The sequence below is a fragment of the Sorex fumeus genome, unplaced genomic scaffold (genome assembly GCF_029834395.1).
Source record: "Sorex fumeus unplaced genomic scaffold, SorFum_2.1 ptg000024l, whole genome shotgun sequence".
In the NCBI taxonomy this organism is placed as follows: Eukaryota; Metazoa; Chordata; class Mammalia; order Eulipotyphla; family Soricidae; genus Sorex; species Sorex fumeus.
In genome coordinates this window covers 56,063,802-56,076,325 of record NW_026606081.1, presented here as the reverse complement: position 1 = coordinate 56,076,325, position 12,524 = coordinate 56,063,802, and the positions used below count along the sequence as shown (strand labels likewise).

At 49.1% G+C, this 12,524-nt stretch overlaps 1 protein-coding gene across 1 annotated transcript in view; it reads right to left on the bottom strand.

Annotated features, from left to right (window-relative positions):
• LOC130023326 (A-kinase anchor protein 13-like) overlaps window positions 1-12,128 on the bottom strand; it is an 87,925-nt gene extending 75,797 nt beyond the window's left edge. The window contains exon 1 of the mRNA XM_056113805.1: window positions 12,009-12,128. The gene's annotated coding sequence lies outside the window, so the exon portion shown is untranslated. The remainder of the gene's footprint in view (window positions 1-12,008) is intronic.
• Between the last annotated feature and the right edge of the window lie 396 nt (window positions 12,129-12,524).

The window sequence follows — 12,524 nt, the reverse complement described above, 5'->3', positions numbered from 1 at the left end:
CTGAGTGCAGAGCCAGAAGTAACCCCTGTGCATCGCCAGGTGTAACCCAAAAAGAAAAAAAAACCCTAAGCCTGGGTTAGTTAGATGGCTCAAGGGGCGGGAGGGCATGCATGGCATTTAAGAGGGCCTGAGTTCAATCTCCCACATGGCATGGTCCCCTGTCCTGGGAAGTGGCCCCAACCACTGAGTCAGACACAGCACTAAGCACCACCAGATATGATCCAGGAAATGACAATAATTAAAATGAATATACTGTCCACACGTGTGGCTCAGTGGTGCAAAGCATGCCCTAAGCATACAAGGCTCTGGGATAACCCCAGAGCAGCAGCAGCACCCCCCCCCAAAAAAAAAAGGACAGAAATACAAATAAATCTACTGGCAAAAAGTAAAAAGTACATCTACTGGCAAAGTCAAAGTTACCTAAAATTCTGCCAAACCAGGCTTACAAAGAAATCCCTTGCACTTCTTTCAACTCTACTAGGAACGTTCTTGATACATCTAGAAAAGAGTTTCAGCCCCACAGTCAGAGCCCTAGTTTGTGTCAATTTTGCTACAAACTGTGTTGCCTAAGTGAGTTATCCCATTTCTCTGGGCTTAAGTCCCACACCCCTAGCACTTGGTATCACAGGGAGAGCAAAATCCAGGGAGCACTGTGCTCCCCAACATGCAGCACACAGCAAGCAATGCCCCGTAGCAGTGACAGCCATTATCGCTATGGCTGTCACGCTAATCAAGAGACTATCATGGGCTGGAGCGATAGCACAGCGGGTAGGGCGTTTGCCTTGCACACGGCCGAGCCGGGTTCGATTCCCAGCATCCCATATGGTCCCCCGGGCACCACCAGGAGTAATTCCTGAGTGCATGAGCCAAGAGTAACCCCTATGCACTGCCGGGTGTGACCCAAAAAGCAAAAAATAAATAAATAAAAATAAAAAAGAGATAATCATGACCAGTGACCACGTCCCGTGTTTGCTCCCCTTTAGATCCCCGGCAGACAGTGGTGCCAGTTCAGTCAGATTTGTTAAATGAAACACACCTAAACAATTAACCTCCTCATGCCTCAAGTTCCTTTTCGGACAAGATCATAAAATAGCTCTGTGCAAAGGGGAGAACTGGTAAACATATGACACCTACTTCAACAGCAGCTCCCAGTAAAACAACAGCTTTTGGGACAATGTCTACAGATTTCAACAGACTTCAAGGCAGCAAGGAGAGAGCAGATACGGTTTCCCTTGGTATTTCCTTCAGTGTTTGGATCCTGAAGTATCTCAGATGAACCATTACTTTTATTTGGGCTCAGGAAAGAAAACTGAGTTTCCAGGCACACACCCTAATGAGCTAACAATTCCAGTGGTGACCTTCAGATAGCCAAAAGCACTTCTGGTGAATAAGCCAAAACAGTGCTTTTCACCACACAAAGGAAAGAGAATGGTATTTCAAAGTACATACAAACAGGGGCCATGAAAAACAGTGGGTGAATAGTTCTGGGGGCTCCAGTCAATGTTTTTAAGATGAAGATATGAATTAGGAGCATGCAAAACACCAACACCTTCAATGTACATTGCCAAAAGAATTATTAAGGAAGTCCAAATTTATAAAGGTGCTCAATTACCTAAAGAGCATTTTCTCCACAAAAATCTAAATAAATAAAAATGCATTTTAAGAAGAAGTAGAACAGATTCTCAAGGGAAAATGGGATCACTAAATACTTTGTGGGAGGAGAAAAATCTACTGACATGAAACCAAAAATAATTGTGTATCAATGATAACATTCTTGGGCTGGTATTTAAGAGAAGCAGTCATCTAAGGAGAAAGCCCAGCCTAAGAAAGAAGTAAAAACTGCACAGATCAGTAATTTATGCAGCTCTGTTTAATTTTCCATGTCTAATTTGACAGAAACCTCAGATTTCATACAAAAGTGCTTAATAGAAGGTTCAGAGTCCTATTTCTGTAATGATTCTGTTCAAAGGAAAAAAGGCTACTCAGCATTCAGTTGCTTTGAGTTAACGCTGTCTGTGTTATATACTGGATACACATCATCAGGTCAGGATTGAAAGACATTCATTTCATGGCTCATAGCATTATATATTGGGGGGGAAAACTATATTAATGGGAGACAGGGATATACTTTTCCATGTACAATCTGTATCTCATAAAACTATCATTTTTGAAAAAAAAAATTTCCAGGAAAAGAATATTGCTACTTCCCCAGCATCTGGGTAAGGAGTTCGTTCATATAGGTCAAGGCTCTAGCTATTCTCCGCACTTTTTTTCAAACTGCACTTCGACTGAATTGGGCAGGCAAGTCAGTTTCCATCCTCATGCCAACAGTCCCATCAACATCAGCTATAAAGCCACCATCAGTTAAGATGTTAGGACACAATGGGAAGGGCGGGGTGCTGGTGACATAGTATTAAGTTGCTTGCCTTGCATGAAGCCGACCCAGATTTAAACACTGGCAGTCCACATGGTCCCCTAGCACCACCAGGGGTGATCCCAGAGTGCAGAGCCGGGAGGAATAAGTTCTGAACACCACCAAGTGGGTGGGATCCAAACCACACACACATCCCCCCCTCCACACACACACACACACACATACACACATACACACAAAAAAAAAATTCAGGGTGTAGAGATGGTCTGCCATAACTGTAAAAGAAAAAAAGCAACACAAAGGACAAAAACTCCATGGCCAGCCTTGATAGGGCTGGTCCATCTTCCATCTAAAATGGTGCCTTCTCCTCCCCAGAAAAGACTTAACTGACCAAAACCAACAGAAAAGATTTTACAGAGGTAAAGTTATTGTCCTGCAAGTGTGAGGTCCAGGATTTTATCTCTGGCACCATAAAACAAGTAACTTTATATGCATGTATACCACTAATAGAATTTTGAACAAATCTACTTATCCATCAAGCCAGATTTCCCAAGTTGCTGGTTTACTATGTACCATGAACAAGGCCAAGTGCTAGAAAGTACAGCAATGAACAAAGCAGATAGAAATCCGCCTCCTTATAATGGAAAAGGAAATGCACACACGTTACTCTGGCCTTTTGGTGAGCAGTGTGACAGGTGATTTCCACCCAGCCACTTGAAAGAGAGGAAATGTGCAGGCCATGACAGTGTGATAAATTCAAAGAGATGACTGAGGGGCTGGAGTGAGAGTACAACGCGTTGGGCATTTGCCTTGCACGCACCTGACCTAGGCTCAATCCCCAGCGCCCCATACGCCCACCCAAGCACCACCAGGAGCGACCCGAGTGCAGAGCCAGGAGGCTGATCATCACCAGACTTGACGCAAAAAGCCAAAAAAGCCACCCACCCACCCCCAAAAATAGATGACTGAATGATAAACCCAAGATCCCTAGACAACTCATCTAATTTTTTGAAGTTTTTGGATACTCAAGAAATAAAGCAAAAGTAAAAAAAAAAGGGGGGGGGCTAGAGCAACAGCACTGCAGGTAGGGCATTTGCCTTGGACGCGGCTGACCCAGGTTCAATTCCCAGCATCACATATGGTCCCCTGAGTACCGCCAGGAGTAATTCCTGAGTGCATGAGCCAGGAGTAACCAGAGCATCACCAGGTGAGAACCAAAAAGCAAAAAAGAAAGAAAGGAAAAAAGAAAGAAACAAAGAAGGCAAGCAAGCAAAAGTAGAAAGTCAAAAGAAAGATTTGGAAAACAAGACTAAGCATGGGGGGAGAAAGCTCAGGATCACACTCTACCTTCAGCAGAGCAGATCCAGGCTCTGCTCCTCTGGGTCCAATAATCCACCCACACCTCTCATGTGTGGCCTATTCCTTTAACACACTTTTCTTGTCACCTTTCCAGAAAAAGAACAGATTCCAACTCACTATAAAAACTTAATTAAGGGGCTGGAGCGATAGTACAGTGGGTAGGGCGGTTCCTTGCACGCAGCCAACATGGCCAACACAGGTTTGATTCCCAGCAGCCCATATGGTCCCCTGAGCACCACCGGGAGCAATTCCTGAGTGCATGAGCCAGGAGTAACCTCTGAGCATCACCGGGTGTGACCCAAAAAAGCAAAAAAAAAAAAAAAAAAAAAAAACCTTAATTAAGGGCCAGAGAGAAAACTTTTTGTTTTATTTATTTGTCACTTTATTAATTAGATTTCCATGTTTCCAAGTATTCCTGATTTCTTAAAATTTGCAGCCCTAATGTTCTGGGTTTTTTCAATTAAATTATAGTGAAATACACAGTTACAAAGTTGTTCATGATTGGATTTCGGTCATAGAATGTGTAGTGCACACCCCTTCACCAACTATAGAAGAGTAAGGCTTCTTCTGCAAGATCTAGATCCAGATAAAGATTCATGAAGAGGTCCTTCGGAATAAGCAACAATGTAAAAAGAACTTTCATGTCCTGTCTTAGGAAGTCATCCAGACACAATATTTATCAAATGTTTCTATTTACTGCTCCATATGGGAACAATGTTTCAAGTGTAACAATGTGGTTGGGACAATCATAACAAAATTAATTTTTACAATAAAAGTAGGAAGAAGTTACTGCAACTTTGAAGGTTGAAATTGATGAAAAATGTACTCTCTTTATATTTGTGTCCAAGAATATAATTTTGGGGGAAATGGGAGGGGGTTGTTAGGGGTGACATACTCCTGGCTCTGTGCTCAGGGGTCTCTCCTGGTGGTGCTCACCGGACCATGTGGTGCCAGGGATCAAACTGGATCAGCTGTGTACAAGGGAAGGACCTAAATCCTGTACTCTCTCTCCCGCCCAAGAACGTCTCTTGCCATCTCCCCTAGACTGAAAGACAGGTGAGTTATTAGTACGTTTTATTTCATGAACAAGTGAACTCCTGGGCAGAAGAGTAACCTGCCCAAGATCACACAGCAAGTTAGTGTCAGAAACAGGGGAACTCCTTCCAACTCTCTTCCCAACTACACCTCCCTGCCAACTAAAAGTCATCTTTTAGGAGGTGAGTGGGGACAGAAGATGGAATCAGGTGACAAGTGGTGGTCATGGCACCAGCAAAGGATCAAGTTACAAAGGCTGTCTCTCCTAAACCAAGAGTGAAATACAAAGGCATCTGCCTCCCCACCACCACCACCACCACCACAATTAGCATGCATAATAACTAATAAGTGTTCATTCACCAGAGTCTCTGGGAAAATCACAACCCTCAACCCTGAGTTAAGAATGATTCACACTGAAAGCACTACAAAAAAGAGAAAGTGGAAAATACAGCTCGCCCACCACCCAGCTCTCCCACCCTACCCCTCGCCATCCCAAATCATGTTGCTTCTTTCAATCAGTTTACTCCATTCCCTTGCATTAAGCACAAGATGCACAACCTCAAAATCATATTCAGTATGAGCTAAGAGCTGAGTGGGGTCTGGGGAAAGTTTTTTAAAATTGCCGGGTGCACACCTGCTTTTTTTCTCACCCAAGACTCAGGCCACATTCCCCAACTTTTGGCACTGCCAAAAATCAACCTTAAAAAACTGGTCTTTCTACTTTGAATAGGGGTTACACACGAATGAATTAATTGTAGAACACTTTGAAGATGTGTGAAAGTATGGAAAGGTTCGTTTTACTGTCGTTCCACGCAGCTCCAGCACTCGGAGTAAAATGCAATTCTACTGGAGTTTTTGCTGCTTTCAAGAGTTCCAGGATAAACTTTAAGGCCGTCCACAAAGATTCTCTACTTACAACCAACCAAACTGGATTGTAAGCAGGCTATTTTCTATAAAATTATATCAGAATGAAGAAATAACTTATCACATACATAATAAAACTAGCATTATGTTGAAATTCAAAAAGTCTTGGATGAAAATTACAGTTCATGGACCTAAAAAATACAAACTTAAACACCAAACTCAGAGTACATTTTTGATGAGAAACCCCAGCTTTCTCTTCAAAATAAGATACGTAACACCTATCCTGCAAGATTACTGTGAACAATAAAGATAACCCAGGCCCTTTGTTCTTCCTTTAGAATACACTCCTTACAAAGACCTCCCAGGCAAGGGCCTACCTAAAAAAAAAAAATCTCCCTAGGAGGGAGAGGTCCTTTAAATACACATTAGTCTATGGATGCTCCAGGCAAACATGCAAACCCATTTTAGCAAGAGAACCTGCAAAGGCTTTGGCCATTCCTGTCCACTGACCCATGGACATTCTTAATCCTCGAGCAGAGAAAGCCCTTCTCAACCAGGCCCAAGGCCTCACAGGCCAAAAGAACAATGAGGATTCCACTTGTCAACTCCTGATGTGACACTTTCCTTCTAAATATCTTCCAATTAAAGACTTGAAGCCAAAGTTCCTACATAGTGAGGCCGATCTATTCACAAAGTATACCAGTAGTACATGTATACATGTACACACACACACACACACACACACACACACACACAATTTCTTCCTCCTCACGCAAGGTAATAGAAATGACTTCCATGTAAGACCAAAAGGAACCGTTTTTTCTTTCCCTCCAGAAACACACCCACTTCAAACTGGACAGAACTCAGCTGGCAAGACTGTAACTGTATGGGTAAGTGGGAGCTGGGGGCTGGAGTGACAGCACAGCAGGTAGGGCATTTGCCTTGCACACGGCCAACCCGGGTTAGATTCCCAGCATCCCATATGGTCCCCCAAGTACCACCAGGAGTAATTCCTGAGTGCATGAGCCAGGAGGAACCCGTGTGCAACGCTGGGTGTGACCCAAAAGGCAAAAAAAAAAAAAAAAAAGACTATGGGTAATAGGTTTACAGACACACTTAAAATCACACTATATGAGTTTCCAGAAGTAACTCATAAGTCACAAAAATGCCAAATTTGCAAAAGGTCCCACATCTGATCTAGTACCTTTATCACAGTTGTCACCTGAGAAAAGGAATACTTCTACACACTTAAGTTTTAGGGACATAAAAGGAATACATACACACAGCACGCACGCACACACACACAAACTCAGTTTAATTTACGGGGGGGGGGGGGGGGGGGGGGGGGGGAAATGCACGTCTGGTTCAGCTTATCTCAACTGCCCTCAACAGTGTAATCGAATGTGCCCCCTTGAATAAAGCCACACCCCAAGGAGCCTAGTGGGAGAAGGGGTGCTAATAACTTTCTCACATGGTTCTCAAGGCCACCAGTCACACCTGACTCCACACTGTGATCAAGGGCTCTTCAAGGCGACAGCCAGGACCCCGCTATGGTTCATTTGCTCCAGCAAGCACCAAGCAGGGAGCTGCATTCCCCCCCCCCCCCCCCCCCGCAGTGCCCCTCCCTCCAACAGTATCCACTCCTTTGTCAGAAATAAGAGTCAAGAAAGCCCTGGGCTCCAGAAAGCGCAGAAGGTGGAGAGTGGCCTGTCCTCCCACTCTCACCATGACAGCAGTGTGTCCAGGCAGGCCTGCACAAACAACACCCGCATCACATTACCAGCCACAGGTCTACTCCTCAGAGAGGCATGACGCATAATGGATTTCATGAACGGCACTTTTCCCAGATTCGGAGGCAAGGTTTTCAACTGACTGAGTCCTGGCTCCCTGGATCTAATACCACATGGGGTGCTGCTGGGTCTATCGCTGCAGACCCCACCCCCCAGAGCAGTCCCACTCCAGTACTGTCTGTGCAGAGCTTGCTACCATGCCATGTGCCCAATGAGCCAGGAGTCTCATGTCCTAAATGCACACAGTAGCCCCATCCACCCTCCCCTTCACTCATCCGGGGGTCTTCAGCTGAACTCCACTGTCAGTTCAGGGGCAGCAGGAAATTTCTGTAGAGCAGTGGGTGGAATTCCTGATGCAGTGCCCCTGTCACCCCTGAGTTTGGATTTGTTAGCATAAATAAATGCCTGCTGACACCTTCACCCCACTCCCAGGTCTCACACTTAGCAGACCCAAGAAAGACATCACACTGCTGGCCCCAGGATTAACTCAACACCCTAGGACACTAGTGGAAAGACGCAACTCAACATACCAAAGTATCCAGCACAGGCCAATATTCCTAAAATGCATCCATTCTCTTGTGGTGAGGGTGTTCTAAGCAAGGGTTCCCAAATTTATATGGCCCACCACCCGTGTTTTTAAGTAACACCAGCACAATTTTCTTTAGAGCTTCACATAATGATCACACCCCACTATTTTGCAAACAAAACAAAACAAAAACCTAACATTAAATCTGTGATGATGACGCAGTGAAATGCAGGGCCTTCCTGAAGGAAAACAACAGAAAGCGCTTTTCCCCTCCCCCTCACCCTCTCCCCCCATTGCTCTCATGACTATTACTACTCACCGGGATGATCACAGCACTCCCAAAGGAATGCTGGAAATCACCCACTTTGGAAACCACTAATCTAAACTAAGCAGGTATAAATTATTTAAATCTCTCCTTCCTTCCAGAAGTGGAAGACCTTCAAGAATGTTGTCTTGAAGGGGAAGGGAAGTCAGGGAAACGATGGGAACACAATTGATCCTCCGTCCACTTCTACCTGAAGTAGTTTGAGAAATGTAGTCATAATCCACATTTACTATTTTCTCAAGACTACAGAAATACGGAAGGAAATTTGGAGCCCACTAAATAACTCGGATATCCTATTACGAGGGTTGAAAACAATCCACCTCTCACCATTTCCTAGTAAGCTTAGGAATTCCTCCCTAGCAAGCCCCTCAGCAACTCTCAATAGTAACAGGCTGGGGAGTTACCAGGGTTAAGGCACTTGCCTTAAATGCAGCTGACCCTGTTCAACAGCAGCACTGCTGGGAGTAACCCGCAAGCACTGCCTAGTGTGGCCCCAAAACAAAACCAAAAACCCTGCACTTATTTTGTTACATTTGTTCTTTTGGGGGGCAAAACTTGGCAGTGTTCCAGAACTACTCCCCGCACGGTGTTAGGCAAGCAGGCAGTGACAGGAACAGAAACCAGGGCTTTGTGCATGCAACCCTAAATTCTGCATCTGAGACTCAATTCTTAGAAGGGTTCTTTACAAAATAACTGAGCCACTAGACTCAGAAGTATCAGACTTAAAAATGCTTCTTGGGCTGAAGAGATAGTACAGCAGGTAACTTGCTCGTGACAGACCTAGGTTAATCCGTGGCATCCCAGATGGCCCCCCCGATCCCCACCAGAAATGATCCCCAAGTGCAGAGTCAGGAGTAAGACCGAACACCATCAGATATGGCCCCCAAACAAACAAAAAAGTGCTTCTTTAAATCATATAAAAATGTCTCAAACACTCAGCACAGCTCCCAGGTAAAGGACACCTCACCTGTGCAGTGCGAGGCACAGGTGCACTCTGCTTACCGCACTGCTGCCAGGAACACTGCCAAGGGTTTTACCACACCTCACAGACGAGGAAGCTGGCACTCTAAGAGGTGACCAGCAGCGAGCCCAGTGCTACCCTCCAGCTAAGCGACAGAGGGACCCAATGCCCATGCTTGGGCCCACAAGAATGCAAGTTCTCACAGCTTCTCCACATTGGGAGAGGACAGAATGGGAGCATGACTGTCCAGCAACCTTGATCATTTCACATAAAAAGGGAGGAAACACCTAGATCAGAACCACTTTTGGAAACCCACAGTGCACTGTTCAAACCTCACTTCTCTTCAGAACGAAGCAAGTTATAGAGTGAGGTCAGAAATCCCTTCTATGAACCAGAGTACAGTGGGTAGGGCAACTACCTTACACTTGCCAGACTGGGGTTCAATCCCTGGCTCTGCCAGAAGTGATCCCTGAGTTTAGAGCCAGGAGTAAGCCCTGAGCACAGCTGGGGGAGGGAGGGAGGGAGGGAAGGAAGGAAGGAAGGAAGGAAGGAAGGAAGGAAGGAAGGAAGGAAGGAAGGTCCTCTTGAGACTCTTAGAGCCAGAGAGATAGAACGGGAGGGAGGGAGGGAGGGAGGGAGGGAGGGAGGGAGGGAGGGAGGAAGGAAGGAAGGAAGGAAGATCCTCTTGAGACTCTTGGAGCCAGAGAGATAGTACAGCAGGGAGGGAGCTTGCCATATATGCAGCCAACCCAAGGGTCAATCCTTGGCATTCCATATGGTCACCTGAGCATTGTCAGGAGTGATTCCTGAGTGAAGAGTCAGAAATAACCTGTGAGCACTGCTGGGGTAAATCACACACACACACACACACACACACACACGGAAAAAAGAAAACTCCTCTAGAAACTCTTGGGGCTGAAGAGATAGTACAGATGGTAGGGTGCTGGCTTTGCATGCAGCAAGCCCAAGGTTGGATCCCTGGCATCCATACAGTCCCCCAAGCATCACCAGAAGTGATTTCTGAATGCAGAGCCAGGAGTAACCCCTGAGCATCGCTGGGTGTGGCCCAACACACATACACACCACATCACCACATTTCTGCAAGGAACAGGGCAAGCCCAGGGCTGAGCAGTTCCCTGTGGCTAGAACAAAGCCCTCAGCCCATTTAAACACAGTCTCAGTCACACACCCTCACACCGGGCCTCTGGAAGGAAAAAGCAAGGCAGGCAACAGCCATCAAGGAGTTAAAGGCTGGCCTGGAGTCCATTCGTACCACATGCAGTTGCCATCAGCCAGGCAAACAGATGAAGTGTGAAAAGTCCTAAAACAAAAGTGCAGAGACCAGCCCGGAGCGCCTGTGCTGCAGGTCCTGTCTGTTTATATTCTGTCCCTCCCTGACAACTCTTTCATCCTCCCTGCAGCCAAGCCCCCACGCAGGCAGGCGAGCACACACCCACCACCATGGCAGCAGCAGCAGGAAGGATGGTGGTCCCTGAACTTGACCTTGCTACTGGCCAAGGGTGCTCAGTACACACACACACACACACACACACACACACACACACACACACAGAGTTCCCCTTAGACTCACCAGGTACATAAAGGGGCTTTTCAGGGGTTTTTCCCCACCCCCGACTTGCTTGCTCACTCACACATGAACTCGCCTGGAGCAAAGGGGCACAGGGCCGCAGCTGTTCCTTCTTCCTTCAGCACTTGGCAAAAGGGGCTGGAACTCCAACTCGCAAATGTCTGATCCTTGGGTTCCACTACGAACCCACCCCAACAGATCCGTGGGTTTACCTCCGGGGAGGGTTTAAAAGAACGATCAGCATGACAGAAACTGCCACCCACCTCGCCCCCCGAAAAGGGAGGACCTGGACCTCACGCAACCTGCAAAGCCCCAAAGACCTCAAAGGCACTGAGACCCCAGGCTGACCGATCTCACTCTGCTGATCTGAATTCCTTTACAGGTTTGCAAACTACCCACCCAAAGGAAAAACCAAAAAGTGCTCCTTCAAGAACTGCAGTATTTATTGTTCTGTGCTCGGGGCAATCTCACTCTAGAAAACCAGAATAAGCTTCTGGGGGGAGTGGGTAAACTTTAAACATGTATGTGCATATATACACGTATTGCATGCGTGCGTGCGGGTATGTGCGCGTGTGCGCGTGCGCGCGAATGTGAGCGCCTGTGGATGTGCGTGCGTGTGGATGTGCACACGTGTGTGCGTGCGTCTGCGTGTGCATGTGTGAGCGCATGTGTGTGCGTGTGTGTGTGAGTGCGCGCGTTGTGTGCATGTGTGCACGCGTGTGCGTGTGCGTGCGTGTGTGCATGTGTGCGTGCGTGTGCGCGTGTGTGCGCGTGTGTGTGTGGCGGGTGGGGGGGGGGGGGCCGCCCGCCCCTAGTCCCGGCGCCCAGGCAGCAGGGTGCAGAAGTCGAGGCCGGGCCCCCGACGTTGCTCAATCCGGCGCCGGGCGCGGACTCCCGAGGCGCGGGGCGGCGGGGACGCTGCGCTGCGGGGACCGGCTGCAACCAGCCCGCCGCCAAGAAACGCACCCGGCGCCGAGCCGCCGAGCCCGGGCGGCTCGCTCTCCCCCACTCCTTCTTTTTCGCCTCCGTCCTCGCTCCTGGCCCCGGCCCCCCGGCCGCGGCTCGGCGCCCCCACGCGCGGGCCGCGCGCACAATGCGGGGCCGAGTGCCGGGGCGCCGGCCCGGCCGACCCCTCCGCGCACGCCCCAAACTTCCCCCAACTCCGCCAACTAAGTTTCGCCCTCACCGTGCGGCGCCGGCGGGCTCCCCCGCGGCTCCCGGGGCGCCGGCGGACGACAGGCGGCCGCTGCCCGCGGCGGCGAGGCGAGGACGCGAGGACGCGGCGGAGGCGACCGAGGTGCGGGCGCGGCGGGCGAGGCGACCCGGGCGGCGGCGATCTCCGCGGGCTCCGCGCCGCGCTCTCCCGGCACGCCGCGCCCGCCCGCGGCGCATGCGCACGGCCGCCCGGGGGCGGGGCCGCGGCCGGGGCGGGACCCGCGCGGGCGAGCGGCCCGTCCGTCGGCGCGGAGCCGGAGGCGGCGGGCTGCGAGTGCTCAGCCGAGCTGTCCGTCACGGCCGGGCGGCCAATAGGAAGGCTGCGGGGCGGGGCGCCGGGTTGCTAAGGGAGGCGGCGGCGGCGGCGGCGGCGGCCTGGGGAGCGGCGCGCAGGGCTGTGGCGCGGACTGGGCTGCTGGGCCCGGCGCAGCCTCCGGGCGACTCCGAGCAGCTGCCCCGCGTGCAGCCTCCCCGCGGCCCTCTTCCT